Source organism: Lissotriton vulgaris, chromosome 2_1, assembly GCF_964263255.1.
Source record: "Lissotriton vulgaris chromosome 2_1, aLisVul1.2, whole genome shotgun sequence".
Taxonomy (NCBI): Eukaryota; Metazoa; Chordata; class Amphibia; order Caudata; family Salamandridae; genus Lissotriton; species Lissotriton vulgaris.
Window position 1 is genome coordinate 1,823,511,742 of NC_141687.1, and position 21,943 is coordinate 1,823,533,684.

Consider the following 21,943-nt stretch of genomic DNA (forward strand, 5'->3'; position numbering starts at 1 on the left):
AAACACACTTTCAATAATTGTAACCATAGTGAACTATCACAATTCAACAGTGGGTCCTTTCCCTCACAGGTTGAAAGCACTTCCAGATTTTAAATCAATTCTTCATACTTTTCTTTCACACAATGTGCGCTTTAAGTTCATTAAATCTATCACAGCCTCAAGCTTTCCTTCCACTCAAAGGCGAACCAATGCATGCCATGGAAGGAGTGGAAAGAATATTTCTGCAACTACTTAGATACAGTGGAAGATGATGATTTCACTCCTGTGAAGAAGAAGAAAGTTTTATTATATTGTTTGGGTCCAGGTGGAGTAAAAACGTACAATGGAATTGAAAAGAAAGTAAGGGAGGGTGATAATGTATTTCAGCACGCCTTGGATGACTTGGATGCACATTTCTCACCCATAGTTTATGTTGCTGTCGACCGCTATAAATTTTCAAGGAGGAAACAGGGCAAAGAGGAGAGCATTGATGAATATGTTTCCGCCTTGAAGAACTTGGCCTTAACATGCAGATTTGGGCAATTAGAAGAAGAATTTATACGTGACCAAATAATTATGCACGCTAGCAACCCCAACACCCAAGACAAACTGTGGGTAAATGGCGAATCTCCTCTGAAAGAAGTGGTTGCCTTAGTGAAGAAAGCGGAACTGACTGGCAGATGTGCAAAAGCTGTTCTTGACGAACCTAATGTGCTGAAAATTGTCAATACATCCAATGCCAACAAATGGAGATCCAAAGAAAGTTCCCGACATAATACCAATGGTCTTCACAAGAAAAATGAAACGAACAAGATGAAATTTGAACAGGTAAAAAAACAGTGACGAATCTGACCGTAGATGCTATCGTTGTGGGCCTTCCTCCCATTTTGCAGATTTCAAAAAGTGCCTGGGGAAAATCTCAGAGGTGCACATCTTGTGGATTAATAGGGCATTTCACAAAAGTATGCAACAGGAAATCCTTGCGACGGAGCAAACCTGTTAAACACATTCAAGAAGAAGAAGACTCCAAATCAGAAGACTCGGACAGTTCTAAATCTGATGACGTCAGTTACGTGTTCTCCATTGAATATGACATTCTAGAACTAGCTCCCACCAAAATCAAAAAACCCATGTGCAAGATAAGATTAGGTGGGGTGCCTTTGAACATAATGGCTGACTCTGGTTCTCCATTCACCATTGTAAACGAAAGTGTATGGAAGAAGAAATTTGTGGATAAAATTGGAGCCTCACTTGAGTCAAATGTAATTGCTAGGAGTTACACAGGCGATAACATAGAATTTTTAGGAACTCGTGAACTTGAATTCGAATTTAAGAACAGGACAGCACACTGCAAACTTTATGTGGCAAAAAAAGGTCCTTCTGTCCTGGGTTGGTGTGATCAAGCTGAACTAGGGATCATCCTCAATCCCAATAGTGATGACCCCGTCCTGTCCATGGATGACACTTGCAAAAGTTTTCTGCATAAAGATTACCCGGAAGTCTTCTCTGGCAAAGTTGGTTTTCTCAACAGTTTCGAACATAAAATAGAGCTAAAAGACTCTGCTAAGCCGTGCATACATAAAGCGAGACATCTACCGGTTTCTGTCAGAAACGATGTACAAATTGAACTTAACAGACTGGTCAACGAAGGAATTACAGAAAAGGTAGAACCTGCAGAGTGGGTTTCTCCCTTGGTGGTTGTAAAACGCCCCAACGGAAAAATTAGACTCTGTATTGATCTCAGAGATTTAAATAAGAATATAATTGTCGGGGGGAGGAGCCAAGATGGCGACCGGAGCGGACGCGTAAGCTCCCGGCTCCGCCAGCCCTTGAGCCCCGTCTTACTATCCTGCCTGCCATCCTGCCCAACTTACCGGCTGAACCAGCGGGGACGACATGCTGATATCGCCCATGGTTTTCCGGACTCTCAGCTTGCCCGGAATGCTGAGATAACCTGGTGCCCGTCCCGACTCCATTGCCCCGACGCTTTCCGCCGTTCGGTGCCAGACCTCGGCGAAGTGGAGACGAGAAACTTGCCTGCTGGGCGCTCACACCCTGAGAGAGGCGGCTCTCCCTGGATCGCGGATTTCAGCGCCTCGGATGCTGTGGAGTGCTGCACATCGCAATTGACACGCGACCGCAGGGAAGATCACACTGCACTCCGGCTCCTTTGTTCTGTGCTGTGAGGGGGCGACTCGACTCCATTACAGGACCTGCCCAGACCTGGCTGACCGCCCGTTCGCCCTGACTGCCTGTTTTTGCTGACGGGGGCTCCTCACTGGCGACGCCACATTGCAACTCGTAGCGGTGGGAGACGGGGCGACTGCTGGCCCATGTCGCACCCCCCCATGCTCCTGTGACCGACTTGTGGGCGCTATGGATGTTCCCGCGGACCCGCGGGACGGAGATGGACGTCCGCCCTTGCCCCTTGCCTGTGTTACCGTGGCTGTGCCGGGGATTGACTTGCCTGCACCTACCGGTGCCGTAGGCGGGGGGGGCACACTACCTACCCTGTCCTATGGAGACGTCCTGCTTGCCCTATGTAAACTGCGGGCGACGCTACTGCAAGACTCCCAGGGGCTAAGTGAAAAACTCGACAACATTGCCTTGGACCTGGCGCAGATTCGGAAGGACTGCTCCCAGCAACAACTGAGCGCTCCCCTGATGGTTCCTGCTACTGATACTGTGTTGCCGAGTGTTCCCAGTGGGGCTGAGTTTCGTGCTGCCAGGACTGGCGCTTGCAGACGATCGCTCACTGACTCTGCCTGCGATACATTGTTCCCACATTCGGCTACTGTTCCATTATATCCGCTGCTACTATCGGAGGTGGGACTGCCGGCTATGCTACTCCTGGCCCCCTTGAAAACTCTTTCATCAGAGCCTCCGCTTTTTCCCCTATTGTATCTGGTTTCTCAGGGTGATTTTGTGACTCTTATTACTGTGACCGATGCATTATTGGGTATAGGGCGCCGTCCATTTTGTATTTGTGAGTCTCCCCCTTCCTCTTTGCTTCCATCTTGTTCCTTTGTTGTGGAGGGGGTCGACACTCGTAGAGGGCTGTGTACTGAAGGGCGTCCGAGATCGGGCCAGGGTTAGGCAGCTTCTCTGCTGTACTGCTCTCCTATCTGATGGGGGTTGGGTTCAGGATGCTATGTGGGGGGAATGTATGGATCACACGCAGAATGTAACTTGATTTTTCCAGCTGGTTGGATGTTATCAGATACTGCTAAGCTCTCGCTCTCGGAGCATCCTTTGTGACATTGCACTGTTCACGGCATAGTCGGCGCTACAACTGGCTATCCTGGTACCTAGTGAGCCGTCGGCTCTGTTGCATTCTTTTGGGGGCCTGACTTGCCAACAACGTTCATTGGGACAGGGGGGTGCTTCCGAAGGGTGGCGTCCATTTTACCTTCCTTTGTCTCTACTTTGCCTGGGGCGGCCATCTTAGTCTTTGTTCTGGCAGGGGCGGGATTCGGGCGGGTACCGTGGTGTAGTGGTCGCTTGCGACCTACATAGAGCTGAGGGGCTCCGGGTGTCAACTTGTATTGGCCTATTTGATGTGGTTCAGACTTGCGGCGCCTTTTTGGCGCGTATCAACGCTACAGCTCCTCACATTTAGTTTGCTCTTCTTGTCTATCCTGGTACCTTCGACTGTGAATTGGAGCTGCTCATATCCTGTTGTCTACTTTACACGTGGGGTGGTGATTTATGGGTTCATTCCGCGTTCTGGGTGTACCTGTATTTGTACCCCCCTTGATTTTATGGCCTTTGTCTTTTTGATTCCAATGGCGTAGTACCTGCTAACGGCTGGGTGTCCGGGAGTTCTATTATTGTAATGGCTCCTCCCCACCTTCTTTAGTGGGAGATCTGGGACAGTTTTTCCTTGCTCCCTATATCACTAGTGAATGTTTTTCCTTGCCTTTTCTTCCTCTCTCTCTCTCTACTTTCTTTTCTTTCTAAATTTCGGGTTTTTGGGGTGACAGACACTCTGCTGGGGGGGGGGGGGGGGGGGCAGGCCGTAGCCTCTGCATGTGTGTAGGGTGGGGGGTTATATTTCATTTTTGTTGGTTTCTATGGTGCCTATGTATGATCTCTTTTATAATTTTCTCCTTTTTTTCTTTTTCTGTTCTGGGTCTGTGACAGGGGTTTAGTAGGAAGTGGGTGGCGCTGTGGGTGGTACGTAAATGCGAACTGTCTCCTCTGTTACCTTGCGCAATAATACCAAGTTGATGAGATGGTCTTCACTACTGTTGGTTTCTTGATGCTGCCTGCCCATGCTGAGAAAGTTAATGTACAGACTCAGTTCTCCTTGATTCCATTTTTCACTGATTTATTTTCAGACTAAAAACTTTAAAATTTTAACCTTCAATGCTCCTTCTCCCTGGCGACATGAGTCCGTTCAGTGTAACTGCTGTTAATCGTAGCTGTATTGCCTGATGACGCTGGGGACCCGTAATGTTTGCTCATGTGCTTAAAAGTATCGTGGCCGGCCTGACGGTTGTAGGCCCGTATTTGTCTCATTTTTCATGCACAATAAAGGTTTTCAAAAATTAAAAAAAAAAAAAAAAGAATATAATTGTCGATCAGTAACCTTTGCCTCGTTTTTGTGAAATGTTTAATGCCACTAAAGACATGCATGTATTTTCAATAATGGACTTAAAATCTGCGTACCACCAGGTACCTTTACACAAAGATAGCAGAAAGTACACCACATTCATTACCCCATTCGGCTGTTATCGCTTCACAAGAGTACCATTTGGACTGGCCTCAGCAGCAGCACTTTTCCAAAGAGTTATGTCATCCATCTTTGAGGGAATTGCTGGGGTAAGGTTCTTCCAAGATGACATCTTATTCATGGGCAGCGGCCAAATGGAACATGACACTCGACTCAAACAAGTTCTAGAAAACTTGAAATTACATGGTTTAACTGTTGAATTAGACAAATGCAAACTGTCTCAAAATAAGGTTGTGTACCTGGGTCACACGATTAGTCATGAGGGTATCAAACCGAACCAGGGTTTAGCTGATGCCATTCTGAAAGCTCCATGCCCCTCTAGCAAAGAGGATGTTAGGGCCTTTCTGGGTCTGACCGAATACTATTCAAAGTTAATTTGTAACTTTTCTGAGAAGACGTACAATTTACAGCAACTACTCAATAACAAAAGTAAATTTGAATGGTCTACTGATTGTCAGAACACCTTCTGTTCCATTAAAAAGGAAATCAGCAATGCACCTTTTCTCAAATGTTTTGACTCAGAAGCAGAAATTATCGTAACAACCGATGCCAGCAACAAGGGACTCTGAGCTGTGCTAGCTCAAAAGGACGCTGCGAAGAATGAATGGGTTGTAGCATTCGCATCAAGATCACTCACCTCAGCAGAAGAAAGGTACTCGGTGATCGAACGCGAGATGCTTGCCTGTTCCTGGGCTCTAAATTATTTTAGAGTGTACATTTGGGGTTTCAATATACGTCTGCGCACAGACCACAAACCATTGATCAAGATCCTCTCGGCGTCCGGGCTGCAGAATGCTTCCCCAAGACTCAGCAAAATGTCAGTCAAACTACTGGACTTCAACTATACGGTCGAATACTGGCCTGGGGTCAAGAACAAGGTAGCTGATTTCCTAAGCAGATTACCCCTACCCCATGAGGAAGTCTTGAACGACCAAGAGGATGATGAGAAAGTTGCCTTGCTATTCGACTCAGATCTTGATGGAATATCGTCAGAATAATGGAAAGGACACATGTCAAGAGACTCCACCTTACTTACAGTGCGAATATATCAAGGGTTCCTGGCCCGAGAAAAAGCGTCTGGATGAAAATACCAAAGCCTACTGGGAAACAGGGGTAACCAGGCATGAACTTAGTCTGGAAAATGGGGTGTTGTACAGAGTTGGCAAAGCTATAGCTCCGTTCACTCTCAGAAACAAAATACTCAACTTATGCCATATAGGCCATTTAGGTATCTCAAAGACCAAACAAAGAGTCAGATGCAACTATTGGTGGCCTCGAATCGACAAGCAGGTAGAAATCCTAATCAGAGATTGTGTGGATTGCAATGACTCAGACAAGAGCCTAAAAACTTCAAGAGTCCCTCTGTCTCCTATCAAGCCACCAATAATGCCATGGGAAAGGATTGGCTTGGATATCACCGGACCCATTGAAGGTCATGATAAAGTTATCAAGTATATCCTGGTTGTCATAGATCATTTTTCAAAATAGCCTGTAATAGAAATTGTGTCATGCACCAACAGTTCTTCAGTCATTTCTTCTCTTGACAAGTTATTCCTGAGTGAAGGATTACCCAAATTCTTGCTCACAGATAATGGCCCTCAGTTCTCATCTGTAACATTTAAATCATTGTTAGAGAGAAATTGTATTACCCATCTCACCACTTCAGTCTGTCATCCTGAAGGTAATGGCCTTGTTGAACGTTTCAACCGAGTCATTAAAGGACATATACAACTATCACGGAATGCAAATCTCAACTGGGGAGAAGAAATTTTCAAACTAATATGGGCATTTAGAATTTCCCCAGCACCAACTTGGCACCCTTTGTCCTAATGAGAAGCCGACAACCCTTGAGCAACGACTTAGGCTGGATGCCAGCCTCCAAACAAATCTAATGGTCACCTGAAACTATCAGGAACAGCATAGAAAAAGCACAGATGAGCTACAAAGACTGGTATGACTCCAGACATGCTGTCAAAGAACATTCCTTCAAGATTGGGGATCTTGTCAAAGTTCGCCTGGAAAGAAAAACAAGGAAGGGTGAAAGTAGATTCTCATCCCCCTGTATATCAGCAAACTATACAACAACGCTGCCAGACTCAGTGATGGGAAAGTTTGGCACTTGAACAGATTAGCTAAATGTCATTCCACTAGGGGTGAGCTCAATCATTATCAGTCCTTTAGAACCACCAGAGATGATACAAGTTTGTACCAATCCAACAGTGCAAGTAAAGATCTGTGGGTGGATTATGGTGATAATGTTGACTCACAAATCCCATCCTCGTCGCCACTTGTAGTAAATTAAGAAGTACGCGGTAGTAGGTTCAAGGTTTATTCAATACAGCCCTACAGGAAGCTGGCATCAGTTGGGCTAAGGGGAGAATCCTTACAGTTGGGAACAGGGGCAGAGGAGAGGTGACATTGGAACGTTGGGAGAGCCAATGGGAGGGGGTGTACACAAAAGGATGCTCTCGCGCAGGAGAGTATGGCAGTTGTTGTCATGCGCTGGCAGAAGCGCGTGCCAAGAATACATGTAGATTACAACACCTGTTACAATTTTTACATCCAGAAATAAACCACATGATTAACGAGCACCCAGCATCCTGTGTGGTTTGTTATGCACATTTACTGCCTTGTAACACTGGTGACGACTGGGAGTGTACAGGAGCCTCAGAAACCGCTGCATGACTACTGTTGCCGTTGAACTGCCCTTTGGACATGTTGGGACATTTGGTGGTAGGAGTTTTGTTCTTGAATTCTGGGGGCAGTACTTAAGTATTTTGTGTTCCGTCTCCCATTTCAGCAGACATTCTTCTGACTGCTGGCATGGGGGAGCGCTTGTGGCCACTGGTTTATCTGCGGCAGTGTCTGGAGCGCGGGAGCACTCCTGCCCATTGGTTTACCTGCAGCCGTATTTAGAGCATGGTAATGCTCATGTGTTGATTTCTCGGGAAGGACATTCTTGAATATCCAATACCAGGCAGAGGTTGCGAGAACAGTATTGGTGGCAAGGAACTGAAGTAAAGGTAGACAAATGGGTGATATCTTGTGTTACCTGTTCCAATAATAATAAATTGGCCAAAGCTAAGCCTGTGGAATTGCCAGAGCAAAAGTTGGGAGTAGATATTATTCGACCTAATTCTGCTATTTCTAAAGAAGAGTGCTATGGTATAGTGGTAATAGATTACTTGTAAAAATGGCACAAAGTCAGAATGGTTGGTAAAGTGACTTCTTAGGCAATTGTGGAATTGTTGGATGAGCTGTTTTGTAGAGAAGATATTCCAAACGTCAAAGTGTCAAATAATGGACCCCAGGTCATTAGCAGACAGATGGAACAGTTTTTTTTACAAATGTGGCATACAGCACAAAATAATATCGATATTTCACCCCGAAGCAAACCGGCAAGTAGAAAGATTTAATAGAGTAATTAAAGAGTCTTATATATTTAGCTATAAAAGAGGGATTTAATTGGAGGAAGCTTTACAAGCATGTTGTTAATATATAGAACAAAAATCAAAGAGGGGGGGAGAAAGGACCACTTGTCCTGTGTAACCAGGGTCTTTCTTCGTATGGCAACTGATTTTAAAAACCCTCATATACGTACACAGTCAGTTGGCGGTATATCTTGGTTCTCCGCCAAGGTGTACTGTAACAACATTATCATAGGGTCTTTTCCTTTGTCAATATGCGGACCTCCGCCTGGAGGAAGACCAACTGGTTTGTCAGTAGTGGCCAGGAATGAAAAAGAGAGAGGATTTTCTCGTGCTCTGATCAAGTGAATTAAAATTCCCTACACCACTTGTCACACGTATTTTCATTAAAAAAGATGTGATGTGAAGAACGAGAGAACGTGAAGGAAACAAGAATGCGAATGAAACTTTCCAGCATGGTACAAATACCACAGATCTGACCATAAACTGAAAGGGTGGGGAGTACACCCCCCCCCCTTATTAGGAGCCATAATGCGCTCTTAAGCACACCCTGATCCTGATGAAAGCCTCTAGAGCATCCACGAGGCTGAACCATGTTGACCAATACCAGTGTGATAGATCAGTAACTGGGTCTCCCACACCTGTTCCCCTAGTGTTTCACTATACCTCCGGACCCGCAGCAGCAGGTCTTGCTCCACGGCTGAGCAGCAGCCGTATTTATCTCCAACATTGCAGGTAGCCCCAAAGGAGTTCGACCTCCGACACTTAAATCAGCCTACTCGTTTATTGGCAAGGGGCACGCAGGCAGCATACAAAGAAACACTACATCGGTTTTCAAAATTGCCAGACGCGTTTCGGGAGTCCTCGCTCTCTTCCTCAATGGCTTATGTTCCCTGTACAGCAGCAAAGTTCACCATGCACCAGCTGATATTTTAACTCCCCGCCCCAGTGGGCGTGGCTGTCCCACAGTCTCCTGGTAGTTGTGGTGCATGGTATGTTCACCACCTTGGTTGGGGCTCTGTCCTCCGCGACCAGCCCAGGCAGTCCACTATGCTCAACAACCAGTTTCCACTTGCTACACTTAACATACTTCTCTCTCCACCTGCTCCCCGGCTGAAAGATCACCTCCTGTCCCAGCTTGATTCTACTTGCACATTGTTTCTACCATTAACACCAAGGCAACCCCAAATCTTATGTGCAAGTTAGTGTGTCTTATTAAAACAGGTTTATCATTAAGCATATTTTGCACCTGTATGATCATTAAGCCTCTCCGAGTTCAACACATGAAGCTCATCACAGCAGGCGTGGAGTTACTGGTGGAGCACAGGAATGGAAGATGTAGCCGCTGGATAGCCTCTCGGTTAGTTAAGCACAACTCAAAAATAACAAGAGACTCTCAGCATGTGTTGAAAGTGGAGGGCATGGAAGTAGAATCTTCTGACAGAAATGTGATGAAGTTGAGGTATAGATTGAAGTGGAAGTGCAATAGAGCCAGAAGTGAATAAAGGAGGCACATTAAAGCTGTGGCAAAAGAGGTGGGGGAAGAGGACGAAGCCCATATTATATAGAAGAAAAGGACAATGAACATTATGGCAAAGCCAATAGAAGTGGTATGAAGCTATGGTACGGCAAAAGGAAGTCAGCCTACTACATATGAAGTAAGAGCAGTGTGTATTAATAGGTTCCTGTAAGCGGTTGCACGGCTAATCACTGGGTGTTTGGAAGACAAGTGCAAAAGTTAACAGGGGTCATTGGAATGTGGCAGTAAACTAGTAATGCATCTGTGTCAGCCCATTGATTTAGGTAGAGGATGGGACAAGTGGATTTCTTTCCAGGGCAAGAAGAACTCTGTAACATTTTGTACATTGGACAAGTACAATTTTTCAAAAATTCCACACCACTGACATTAGGAAGGTATTCTTGCTTATCCACCCCTTCTAGGCCTGCTAGGAGACTGGGCAATCTGAGGCTAGCACCAGCACCAATTCATGTTCTATAAAGCACCACAAAGGAGATACATGATGCCGACGCAAACATGCATAACTTCTACAACGATATAATGGACATATTTGCATTCTCTGTGAGCAGCCCTGGCACAAGAACTTCTAGTAACACTCCAGTTCCCAGTATGCAGAAACACATGAAGGTTGTACATTTTAGTATGGATGAGCAACACATAGATGGGACCTAGCTTCTATTATACGGAGAACATCATTCTGGCCTCACACAATCCAGAGAACTGACCCAATACACTCCTAATACTCTGATCACCTTGGAAGCAATGGCAAGCTGCATCTTGAGAAAGCATTGCGCCGCTGAAGTGCATTCTTGCCTCAAGCACTGACCTCTTTGCACATGAACAGGTAGTGGTTATCCCTCAATGGTCATTGGAGCTAGAGAGTGGAAGCCATTACCTCAATATAATGGTGGTTCCAGCAGTACTGGTAGAACAATGATCACATTGAAAGTGCACCACTAACACACAGTCTTCTACAACATTTTAGAGTTTGTTCCTGCCAACGTCTCCAAAAAAGAGACTTGAGGCCTTATTTCAGGTGTAGGGTGAGATACTTCATCGATCCCCTCCACCATATTACGAGTGCCATAGACTTAAAATGTGTTTGTAATTTGGCAGACGGGATACCTGTCACGTTTTCGGTGGAGTATCTAGTATGCCAAACTTTAAATAAGGCCTTATTCTCATCCTGGGCAGACACCTTAGGCTTCTAAAGATAGTCAAGATTCCTTCCAAGCAAGGCTGCCACTACAGGCTCTTGGTGACCTCTGCCTCCAAGGGCCTTGCCCAGCCCCGGATAAAACTCTTCTGAACACTAAACAGGTCACACCATTTTGAAGGCAGGGCATGCTTGCTGACCTGAAAAAAAGGTGTTTTCTTCAGTCTTTCCAATCCATCCAATCAACACTGGTGTGGTCCCACATGAGTACGCTTTCATCACCAATGGGGAAAACAGGCCCTTGACTCCACCAAGCAGACATGTGTCTTTGTCGGAAGCCAAGCACAAGTGACCGCAACGTCACAATATCTCTTCTCAACTCTCTGACCAAACAATCAGATTTAACCATTCATGACACCATCCCATTCTAACCTACATCATGCATTCTAAGCTGAGCAGGCAAACAGGGAAACACATAAGGACAGAGTGTAGTAGTCTAAACATAGTAGGTCTTGCTGCTCAGCCAAACTCATGACCAGGGTAGAATTCATATTTAGGGTAGAAAACATGGCTGTCTTTCAGGATTCTTACAGTAAAAATGATTGGTGATAGAAGTGTATCTGACACCTTCCAGAAAGTAGGGTGACGTCCATCTTATTTTATAGAATCTGGTAAAAAGTTCAAATGTTTTGGACCCACTACCACAGCTTTCCCATTCTATATCTTACACTTTTCAGTCACCATGAAAGCGGTAACCATTTGGTCCACGTCAACATGCAAATCTCAAGGAATTTCTGTGCTATGGTGAGACCTTCCAAAGCAAGTTTACATTCAACGCAAAGACAGACTGGGATATGCTCTTTCTTATGCTTGCCATGTGTTCTTTTGAGAAAGATAATATTAATTGATCGGTTTCAGGTTGGAATTTGGCACGTCATATTGTTGCCATCCTTCAGGCTGTCCTTGTCTTATTAATTTGCTTTCTGCTTTCCTATACCCACATGTACTTGTACTTGCTTCTCTGTTTGAGGATTTCTACTAGCCTTGGTATACTATATGTGCACTGCTCTGTTCCCCTGGGGTTAAGAGCAGTGAAGGCATGCAATGTCCTGTCCTCCTTGCAATGTATTTCTGGAGTAACCAACTTCAAAGCTTCACTCGTTCTTAGTGCTGTCAGGGCTGCAACTTTACTTGGGCTACATTTTTCGTACCATAATTGATATTCCTTGCATGTGATTGCTCATGGGCCCTCTCAGCAGAATGCATGTTTGTGGTAAAGTAATGCAGTTCTCATTTGAGCTCATCTGATTTTACTAACGGCTTAACCCAGAGTTATTTAGCACTAGAAAATATGCAAGGATATGGGCCGAAGATGTAGAACAATCACACTGTTCACACATTTCTATAAAAATCTAGCACTAATGTTCCTTTAGCCACTCCTATCAGTAGACAGATGCCTGCTTTTACCAACCTTTACAAATGGGGCAGCGAGGAGGGAAATCAGAAAACAACACATTATTAAAGCGAAATGACAAATTAAATTGTGAATAAAAACAAAATGTAAATATGGAGTGGAAGTAGGGAACACTATGCAATGGAAGCAGCACCAGGAGCTAGGAGTGTTGTTACACAATGCAGCAAAAGGGGAGGCGGGCAGTCTGCTCTTCATCTTACTCCTGCTATCTTCCCTTACATTTCTGGTATGGCCTTCCTCTCCCAAGCAGCTCTAGGCGGCATATAAAACACTACATGTTCTGTTCATTATCCCTATAGTGTTAAATATGCTAAATGCCATTCAAAAATCGGAGGGGTGGTCAAGAGAGATGGAAAAAAGGACCCCGAAAAGCAAAGAATGGACAAGGTAGAGGGACTGAAGGGAGATGAAGAGTAATAAGGGAGAAAGAGAAAAGCCAAGCACAGAGAATGCTTAAGTGAAAAAATGGAGGTAGCAGCACAGAAAACAATAAAAAGATTTAATAAAATAAAGGGATTACAGATTAAGTAATGGAGGAGTTTGCATAGTTAACGGGAAGGGAGCTCATCAAGGAGGAAGTGGAGGAGAACAGAAAGGGCAAGATTTTAGAGGAGGTGAAGGAGGCCACATAGAAACGGTAAAGGGAATATGTAGGTGAAAGAGTAGGTGTCATCACAGAGAACTGAAAAGGCAGATTACGGAGGAAAGAAGAAGAAGAGGGAGAATAACCAGAAATTTAAAAGGGTGATGCTAGAAGAGGAATCATGGAACTACAGTAAACCGTGCTAAAGAATGATTAAGTGGATGAAGGAGTAGCAATAGCATAGGGAATATTAAAAGAAGATACAATTATACGAATAAGAAGCACAGAAGCTAGTAAATAGAGGCTATAGAGAAAGGAAGAGAATGAAGCAGCACAGCACACACTAAATGTAGTTAAAGGGGAGAAGACAACACAGGGAATTGCCCCAATCACCTTGCAGACACTTCCTTACATGATAGGGACCCAGCAATTTCAGCATCATGCCCTTCAACACAGTCACCCAGCTTCCCTGTTCTTTCCCCTCTTGTTGCTTTCAGTCCTACTGGCATTACCAATCAGCACCTCACGTCCTCAGCCTGCTCGTCTTTTTACGAATATCCTTGGTATTGTTTCCCAGACAACCTTAATTCTCACCCTAAATCGACACTCATTAATGTTACTACAGCAGTAAAAAAAAAGAGCGCACATTTTATTGACACCATTTTGTAGCACCATAGCAATCAAACATTAGCGTAACAGGACTTGCAATTTTAGCAAAAAATACTGAAAATGGCGTTATGGCACACTGGAACAGACATTGGTAAAGCCAATAGGTCTTGCCTATGTGAGAGATATTGGTTTTAGCAATGTGTTTTAGCCATGCTGTACACCAGTGTGACTGCTGGTCAGTTTACCTCAAAGTTAGCGGCGTGGCATGGCATTGAGTGGAGTGCTGTAGATTGGACTGAGGCAGAGCGAATGGGATAGAATGGATTAGGGTGGATTAGGGTGGAATGGAGTAGGTTGGATTGGGGTAGATTGGAATGGGGGGGGGGGGGTGTGTAGATTAGCATGGTAGTTTGGAGTGGAGTAGATTGAATAAAGGTAGATTGGAGTGAGTGGAGTCGGTAGATTGGAGTGGAGCAGATTGGGTTAGATTATAGTGAGGTAGATTGGATTATGGTACATTGGGGTAGGGTGGAGTGGGATATATTGTGGTAGAATGGAGTGAGCTATACTGGAGAAGAGTGGTCTGGTGTGAATAGGGGTAGAGTGGAGTGGTTTAGACTGGAGTTGAGTCGGGTAGATAGGAGTGGGGCAGACTGGATGGATTATACTAGGGTAGAATGGAACACAGTGGAGGTAGATTTTGGGTAGTTCGGAGTGGGTTAGATTGGGGTAGATTAGAGGGGGCGTGCTGCTGTTTCAGACTGCCACAACACTGCAGCTGTGGTTCATCATCTACACTCTGCTGGTGCTATGGGTGATAGGTTCGATTTATCGAATAGCATGGCACCTTTTCCTTGTGATCCTGTTTCTATATCCTGTTGCCGTTGCCTTGCACCATTTTAAATGTATAGCTGTTATCACCACTGCATGAGAAGAATGCCACTACATTTATCCATAGGTTGGCAGAAAGGATTAGATGTAGTTTCAATGATATAGCAGAAGCAGACAGCCATCATCCAGCATCCCAAGTAGCCATAAACCATCTCACTTAGAATCGCCGAACCGTAACAGTCGCAGGTGTTACACACCAAATGTTCTACAGCTAATTTAGCCCACATGCCAAACATTCCAACTAATACATCACAGATGTGATGTGGAGCAGTAAAGAGACTGTCTTCCATTCAGTGCCTCACATTTACACGTGTCTACTAAGGCTGTAAGGCTGGTTTGCTCCTCCAAGTAGGAAATTGCTTCTTTCATTTACTTCAGGATATGGACAGCTGTCAAACTGGCTCTGCCACTCCACCTGCCTCCTCAGTCACATTTCTTCTGCGTCTTTTCTTCCATCATCCTTTTATCTCTCAGATTCTTGAAGTATTCTTTGGTCAGACTTCTGATGGGCAACCTATTTAATCAAGGGTACCCCAACATTCCTTTAAGGCTCGTGTACCCGGGAAGCATAACAAAATATGTATACAAAAAAACCACCACTCTCTTTGTTTATAAAGAATCAATCAACAACGATTACTAACCCACTGTTATTTCACAAAATATTTGTATTGCATGTCTAATATTCTTCAGGAAAAATGCACAGCAATAACTCAAACCCACTACATTTAAATATTAATAAATGTAATAATTTTTTTTTCAGGCTATATAAAAAAAAAACATTTTCATAGTAATAATTTAGTCAAGCTTAAAAACAGATGAATAAAACAGATTCACAAACCCCATCTAATCTCACATTCATAACAAGCATTCAATCAGTCATACTCTAAATAAAACTCCCAACCAGTCGGATGTCCTCAAAAAAACACAATGAGGAGACCCCTCTCCAGTCTTCCATCAATATGTCTTGACCAAGTGGCTCAACAAATGGTCAACGCATGTTTTAGCAGCCTCAATAACTTAAAATCACCTTCTTCAGGACCCTTATTCAGTATCCCTTTTCCGTGTTCTAAATGTATGAGGTTTGTGAAAGGGTCATGCTCTAACTTTATATATCGGGTTTGTCTCATCATTCGCTAGTTGACTCCAAGCATAATTCTCAATGTGCATAACCGTTACATCTATGGGTTTAACCAACCACCTAAGACGAGTATATGGTTTTAAAAAGGAGCTAAGTCCCAAGTTGTATTGAATACATACATTGTGCCTGCAAGTCGCCTAGGAAAGGATATATGTGCAAATAAGTGGATACCGAAATTTGCAGTGGAAAGTTTTTCAGTAGCTATCCCGTGACTTACAAGGTCATCATTACCCTGAATCCATAAGAGAGTTATGCACATTAACAATTATGCTTGGAGTCAACTAGCGAATGAAGGGAAATGCCTGATATAAAAAGTTGATATGAAAAGGGATACTGAAGCAGGTGGTTTTGAGTTATCAAAGCCACTAAAACATTTGTTGACCGTGTGTGGAGCCCTTTGGTCAGGACATATTAATAGAAGACCGCAGAGGTGTCACCTCATTGCGTTTTTATGAGGACATCTGAGGGATTGGGAGTATTATTTGGAGTATGCATGATTGAATGCTTGGTATGAATGGAAGATTGGCTGGGGTTTGTGGTTCTGTTTTATTTATCTGTTTTTGAGCTTGATGAAATTGTTATTATGAACATTTTTATTTTTATGTACTTTGGAATTTTTTAATCAAATTTGTTAATGTATATGATTGAAGTGTGTTTATGTTATTGTTATGCATTTGTCATGAACAATATAAGCTAAAGAAATGTAATTACACTATTTTGTGAAAGAACAGTGGGTTTGTAATCATTGTAGGTTAATTCTTTATGCATAAAGAGGCTGATGCTTTTTTGCATACAGACTTCTGATGGAGTCCATAAAAAGAATTCCTGAGGTGGTCTGTTAAGATGGTCTTTTTGCTTTTGTGTACTAACTGTCCCACCCACCATCACTCCAAAGCCTAATGAAAGCGGAAGACTTCTGTTCATAATTGTGCAAAATGCTTGTTTGTGTTCTTCAAGTCTTACTACCATCTAGTGTTTACTCTGGAATTCTAATCACTGGACTTTCCCAATTATTATTATTATTATTATTATTATAATTGCATTTATTGAGCGCACAGCTACCCGGAGGTTTCCCGGCGCTAAAGCAAACAGAAGGTGGGCTAAGTTTATGAGGGAATAAGCACGCATGTTAAGTATTAAAAAGCCAGGTCTTAATTCCTTTACGGAATGTCAAGGGAGAGATTTCAGATCGCAAGGATTGAGGCATGGAGTTCCATAAGGAGGGTGCCAGTATAGCGAACGAGCGACCGCCCATTTTGGCTCTGTTGACACGGGGGATCTGAAACTTGTTTTGTGTGGAAGATCTCAGCGTACGGGAGGGGACATAATGCTGTACTAAAGAGGACAGGTATTTAGGAGCTTTACCCATTTTAATGTGGTGCATTATGCAGAGAGCTTTAAATTTTACTCGGCTCTCAATGCGCAGCCAATGCAGCTTGTGCAGATGGATGGAGGCCGAGGACCTGGCAGGCAAGTTACAGATAAGGCGGACTGCCATATTCTGAACCACCTGAAATTTCTTTATTACCTCCTTACAGGCACCCAGGAGCAGAATGTTCCCGTAGTCCATGCGTGAGGTGACAAGGGCCTGGACCACAGTCCTCAGGGTGTCAGCTGGAAGCATCCACGTGATTTTTCTCAGCCACCTTATGATGGTGGTGCAGGTGGCAGAGACTTTTACAACATGTTGCTTAAATGACAGCTGGTTGTCCAGAAGGACCCAGAGGTTGCGGGCTGAGGCTGAAGGGTAGGAGTAGGGCCCATCTGATGAGGCCAATGTTGAGGGCCCCAGAGCGAGGTGTGTGGACCGAATAGAAGTAGCTCTGTTTTGTCACCATTCAGTTTTAATTTATGTCTGTGCATCCAGTTGGAGATTTGTTTCAGCCCGGACTACAGGGAGGACGTGGGGAGATGTTTATTGGTGGATAGCGAGTAGACGATTTGCGTATCGTCTGCGTAAGAATAGATCGTGAGGCCTGCTTTCTCTGCCAGGAAGGCAAGAGGTCTCACAAAGATTGAAAAAGAGAGGGCTAAGGATAGACCCCTGGGGAACACCGTGAGGGGAAGTAAAGATGGAGGAAACAGACGAGGAGGAAAAGACTTGGAAAGTGCGATTAGAAAGAAAACTAGCAATCCAGGCCAGGGCAGGGCCATCAATACCCACAGATTTCAAGGTGGACAGCAAGATGGAGTAGGAGACGGTGTCAAATGCGGCACTCAAATCTAGCAGAATGAGTGCCACTGTCTCCCCGTTGTCCACCTGTCTTCTAATGGTCTCAGACACACCGAGAAGCGTGCTCTCAGTGGAGAAGCCGGCCCTGAACCCAGATTGAGAACAGTGTAGAAGATTAGAGGATTCAACATAAGAGGTGAAAAGAGAGTTAACGTGTTTTTCAAGAACCTTGGAGTAGCAAGAAAGCAGAGAGATAGGACGAAATTTGGAGGGGTTGTTTGGGTCCGCGTTGGCCTTTTTTATCAATGGAACCACCATCGCATGTTTCCATTCGTTAGGGACTGTTGCTTCAACCAATGAAGCATTCAGAAGATCCAGGATGATCTGGAGTATGGTTGGATCCAAGGTGCGCAGTATTTGTGGAGGCATAGGATCAAGGGGAGAGATAGTTTTTATTTCATGTAGATATTTTAGAAAAAGCGAGAGCGAAATCGGCTCCCAGGAGTGAAGTAGGGGGGCAGTGGGAGTTGGACTAGATGCATCGATGGGACCAGGGATGGGTGGTTGAGGCTCAAAAGTGGACGAAACAATGGGAGTAGCGTCAAAAATAGCATAGATCTTATCTATTTTCTCCAGAAAGAAATTTGCCAGGGCATTACATTGTGTTGTGTCCAGACAGGGGTCTTTAGGTGCAGAAGACATGCCTGAAAGATCTTTTACCACTTTGAACAAGGCCTTAGGTCGATTTTGGGCATTGAGTATGGTAATATTAGCATGGTTAGCTCTGGCGGTATCACAGGTAGAATGGTAAGCCCGCAGTGCGGCCTTATATCTGGTTTTATTATCCGTACAGTAATTAGAGCGCCAGATGCGTTCCAATTTCTTGCAACAAGATTTTTCTAGGCGGAGTGAATCATTAAACCAGGGTGCCGGAGGGTGATGGATCTGAGACTTATTTCTCTGGGTTGGGAGGCAAGAATCTAGGGCTGATGTCACCCAAGAGCTGACGACAGACACCTCCTTAGTAGTAGCGGTGGAAAACGTGGGTTTAGAGATTTCAAGGCAGATGTTCAATTTGTCCTTGTCTAATCGTTTCCAGTTCCTACTGGCCTTGTGAGGATGTGAGCTAGTAGAGGAGTTGTGGCCCATCCACTCCACTCCCGTCCAGAACCTCTCGCCTCCCTAACCCCATCCCGCGCTCCAACACAACGCAGACCTGCCCGAACACCAGCCCTCCCTCCCGCCTGCACACGAATTCCCTGGCCAGCCAATCACCCCTGACTGCCACTCCCACCCCCACCACCTACCCTACGATGGAATACATCACGGCCACCCTCACTCAGATCAAAGAAGACATTCAGGGCATCAAAGAACTACTCTCCACACGCCCCATACACCGCCCACCCACCTCCACCCCCCCTCCCAACCTGTCTCCTACCCCGCCGGCGGACCCCCACCCTCACCACGCCCCACACCAGGCGTCAATCCCTGCTCATAGGCGCAGCAACTCCCGTAGTCCCCAGCATCGCCCCTGCAACGCCTCACACATCCACACCTCCCCGCCAAATGTTTCCCCCACGACACACTCACCCTTCTCCGCTCCTATGAACCAGCCCCCCAAACTCACACAAGCACCCCACACCGCAACATTCCCACGATACACCCAAATCCCCTTAGACCACCCACACTAAACAGCAGATCCTCCATCCCCAATAACCTTAGAAAAGTCCCTCTCTCGCTAGAACAATCTAACACCCTCTACACACCCCGTCTCAAATGCGCTCTTCTCAACTGCAGATCGGCGACGAAACACTCAGCAGCCATTGCTGAACTCCTCTTATCGCAGGACCTTGACCTAATCATCCTGACTGAAACGTGGCTAACTGAATCCTCGACACCCATAATGGACATTCTGGTTCCTCCCAACTTCCACATTATCAGGCTCGACAGAACAGGCCAAATAGGTGGCGGAATCGCATGCATATACAAGAACAACCTCTCTGTTCAGAAAGTCAATTCCACCTCCTACCATCCCCAACATCCTGTGAATACATCTGCCTCGACATTATTAGTGAGGGCAAACCGATATGCTCTCTGCACAGCATATACCACCCACCCAGGGACAACCTCTCCTTCTCCCAACAAATCATGGATATGATCTCAACCAATTCCGGACGCCAGCTCACCCAAATATACCTTGGTGACTTCAACCTCCGCTGGAATGACAGCAACGACGCGGTGGTAAATAGTCTTAAAAATTTCCTCGATGCCTTGAACCTCACCCAAATATGCAACAGCCCGACCCACGAGAAAGGCTCTACCATCGACCTGATCATCTCCAAGGAGCACTCTATCCAACTCGAATCCATCCAACCCTGTGACTGGTCAGATCATCACATTATTACATTCTTTATCAACGAAAAAGTCAAAGTCAACCCTGTGCAACTCTCCAAGCCCAAGGTCTGGAAAAGAACTCGAAAAAGCTCAACCCTGGCTCTCTGCCCCCTAACAGCTGCAATCTCGTACTCCCTCCTGCAGGCGCCTCGGACGTCCAAACTCTGACTGACCACTATCTCAACACTATGACTTCTATAATTAATGAGGCTGCACCTATGCAACTAAAAAGAGTCTCTACTAAAATCTCCAAACCATGGTACGACGGGAGTCTCAACGAAGATAGAAGAGACATGCGAATGGCAGAACGGACCTGGAGATCAGCCCCCTCTGCAATGCACCTAAAAGAATTGAAGAAGAAGAGAAACGCCTACTTCAGGAAAATAAAACGCTCAAAATCGGACTTCTTCCGCCTCCAACTTAACCAAGCAAAGAACCGCCCGAGAAAACTGTTTGAGCTAATCAAATCGCAATCCAAAGAGCAACCACAACCACTCAACACTGGGCGTGAGGCACCCTCATGTGAAGACTTCGCTGCTTTCTTCATCCAAAAAACTGACAAAATAAAAAGCGATCTCCTCACTGACGCAAGCCTCTACTCCAAACCCAAATGCCCAGCACCCGTTGAACCAAAAAACAATGCGGCATGGTCAACCTTTGACACATATTCGGAAGAAGAAATTGGCAAATTACTCAGCACCTTGAAACCATCCAATCACCTCACGGACCCCCTCCCTGCCTTCGCAGTAAAAGACTTTACCCCACTGATTCTCCCTCTCTGGACTAAAATCATCAACAGCTCTCTCCAACAAGGAAGCATACCTGACTCCCTCAAAGTTGGTCAGGTCACACCTCTACTAAAGAAACCAACAGCCGACCCCTCTGATCTCAACAACTACCGTCCCATCACCAATATCCCCACTCTCGCCAAACTGCTGGAAAAATGCGCACAACTACAATTGACTAAACACATTGAGTAATTCGATCTCCTCAACCCTCACCAGTCAGGCTTCCGAGCAGGACACAGCACAGAAACTGCTATGACTCACATAATTGACGACGCACTTCAAATGCTAGACCAAAATGACACCTGCCTCCTCATCCTTCTTGATCTCTCCTCCGCATTCGACACCGTTAAACATGAGAATCTACTAGAACTACTAAACAAAAGAATGGGCTTATCTGGAACTGTCCTCAAATGGTTCACTTCCTCTCTCCGCAACAGGTCGCAGAAATTCAAGAGCAACAACCTGATGTCCACGCCAGTACCTGTAACGCTAGGCGTCCCCCAAGGATCCTCTCTATCCCCAACTTTGTTCAACCTAGTCATGGAACCTCTCACCACTTTGCTACAAGAATCCAATGTACACTTTCACATGTATGCCGATGACACCCAACTTTACCTCAAACTGCAATCACCCAATGACATCCTGCTCCTGAACTCAACGATCAGATGCACCCAATCCTGGCTTGCCGACAATCACCTCAAACTCAATGCCCTGAAAACAGAGTTCCTTCTGATCGCACCTCCAGCGAAGATATCCACCACTCAACATTGGCTTAAACTCCTAACCGCACTCAATGTCCAACCCACCATCGTGGAATCAGCAAAATCTTTAGGCATAACACTCGACACCAATCTCAACATGCAGCAACATATCAGCAAAGCAACAAAGGGAGCGAACTTCCAGATCAATACTCTGAGGAAACTTAAACCCTACCTCCCAGCCAAAGACTTCCAAACAGCGGTACAAGCACTAGTCATCCCACGAATTGAATACGGCATCACCGCCCTCTGCGGACTCCCACTAACTACAACCGCACCACTAAAAGCAACTCTAAATGCTGCAGCGAGACTCATCAC

The 21,943-nt window shown here is 45.2% G+C and overlaps 1 protein-coding gene across 2 annotated transcripts in view; it reads right to left on the reverse strand.

Annotated features, from left to right (window-relative positions):
• The window catches only part of SPG11 (SPG11 vesicle trafficking associated, spatacsin), a 639,585-nt gene that overhangs the window by 589,573 nt on the left and 28,069 nt on the right, over positions 1 to 21,943 (reverse strand). The window lies entirely within an intron of this gene.